The following is a 2,422-nucleotide window of genomic DNA, read 5'->3' on the forward strand; positions in this document are numbered from 1 at the left end:
TCCACATTCGTAACATTTTTTTGGATTGAATTTTGACTGTTCTTTAGACCAACTGCCTTTTTTATAAGCTTCAGGGTCATATTCTCTCGTTGTAACCCTTTTTCTCTCAGCTTCAGGTGTTCGTTTGTTTTGGTTTTTTTGCTGCCAAGGTTGAAAATTTTTACCATTGTTATTCCTCTCTTTGGAGGTATGCCAAATTTTGGGATTTCTTTTTTCATTTTCTGGAGATTTTCCCTCAGTCCTTGTCATTTTCCAATCATTCCCTCTGATTAAGGCCAATGTATCTATTATCTTGGCTGCTTCAGCTACGGTTTTAGGTTATCAGTCCTGAACCAGCCACCTATATTCCTGGGGAATGACATTATCAAACTTTTCCAAGCCTATCAGACTTTGTAACTCGTCCTTTGTTGTTATTTTAGACCCCTCAATCCAACTTTTTAACAAATAATCCAATCTGCATCCCATCTGGGTATACGTTTCATCACGTTTTCTTTTAATCACACGAAATTCTCTTCTGCGGTGCTCTGGAGTTAGTCCAAATTTCTGTTTTACTATGTCCTTAAACAGATTGTAATTTTGGGCCTTATCTGGCCTCATTTCTACATAAATTTCTGTCAGACCACCACTAATTTGTGACCTCACATAGCTCATCCTTTCTTCTTCTTTTATGTTTAATTCTTCACAAGTTCTCTTAAAGTTAATAAAGAAGGACTCAATATTGTCCCCTTTATAATATCGTGGAAACCATTTCATGTCAATGTGAGGTATTCTGTTTACCTCAGCCATCATCTGAGTTTGAGGGATTCCCTGTTCTAAACTCTTCATCCGAAGCTGATGATCCATCTCTTTCTCTCTTAAAAGCCTCTCATTTTCTATCTTGGCCATTTCAAGTTTAATTTTCCAAATCTCTACACTCTCCTGAGGTTCAGAAATTATGGTGTCAACACTAGCCACCATTTCTTTTCCGACTTCCTACTCCACCATTTCTGGACCTGCTGGAGGTTTAACTTTTTTAGGAGGCATTGTTGATAGTATTTCCTTAGAATTACCTCAAACTTTTACCTCAGGAAATACTCTTATTTTACTATGCCTCAACTGAGTCAAAAGAATCCACTTGGATTTAAAGTCAGACTGGTGATTCCCTACGTTATCACGAATTTTTACCTCAGGAATCACGTCTATTTAACTGGGTCTCAACTATGCATAGAGGCTCCACTTGCCCCTCAAATCAGATTAGTGATTCCTTACATTTACCACTGACGTTTACCTCAGGAATCACAAAGTGTGTTTTTGCTTGTTGTATTAGTCTCTTACCAATACCCAGTATGTTTACCTCAGAGACTAGTCCTATCTAGGGTTGTCAGTTTTCAAGTGATCTCCTACAAATTACCCTTTTTAGTTTTACCTCAGAGATCACTCCTCTGAATCTAACACCTAGATTTTAAACTGTAGGTTTCGCTTTCTTTCAGTTTAAACCTACTATCGGGTATCTGGTATTTCCACTCAGACCCCTTAACTTCAGCACACCTCCGGCTACCGGATTTTTTGTATCCCGGCGCTGCCACCAATTTATGTGAAGGTCTCTGCCCATCCTTCACCTTGACACTGGCTCTTCAGACCCTGCTCCCACCTAATTCATGTGAAGGGCCCCAAGAATACTCTCCTATGATGGCCCAACACCCCTGCATTTCTAAAGATCAGTAGCATGGTTTGATTTCAAAACACAGGCCAAGTGGATATTCAAACAAGAATAAAAGTTTATTTTAATAATAATAATAATAATAAAAATAATAATAATAGGTTTTATTTATATATCGCCCAATCACTGGGAATCCGAGTGGTTTACAATAGAGGGGATAACAGACAGTTCCCTGCCCACAGGCTTACAATCTAAAAGACACAACACAAAAAGAGAAGGGAATGGTGAGGGGGGGAGGGAATCAGGTCCAGCATTCTTCTCTCCCTCTGAGGCCTGGACCAAGGCAGATGGACCGGAGGGAGGGCTCTTCTTCTTCAGGCTAGCCCCTGATGGTACTGGGCCAGCCTTCTCTCTCTCCCTCAGAGTCCGAAAGATGACAGTTAGGGAGGGAGGAGCCTCCTTCTTCAGGCTAGCCCCTGATGGTACTGGGCCAGCCTTCTCTCTCTCCCTCAGAGGCCGAATGATGAGAGTTAGGGAGGGAGGAGCCTCTGTCTTCAGGCTAGCCCCTGATGGTACTGGGCCAGCCTTCTCTCTCTCCCTCAGAGGCCAAAAGATGACAGTTAGGGAGGGAGAGCCTCCTTCTTCAGGCTAGCCCCTGATGTACTGGGCCAGCTTCTCTCTCTCCCTCAGAGTCCGAAAGATGACAGTTAGGGAGGGAGGAGCCTCCTTCTTCAGGCTAGCCCCTGATGGACTGGGCCAGCCTTTCTCTCTCCTCAGCACGAA

Source organism: Sceloporus undulatus, chromosome 1 (assembly GCF_019175285.1).
Source record: "Sceloporus undulatus isolate JIND9_A2432 ecotype Alabama chromosome 1, SceUnd_v1.1, whole genome shotgun sequence".
NCBI classification, from domain to species: domain Eukaryota; kingdom Metazoa; phylum Chordata; class Lepidosauria; order Squamata; family Phrynosomatidae; genus Sceloporus; species Sceloporus undulatus.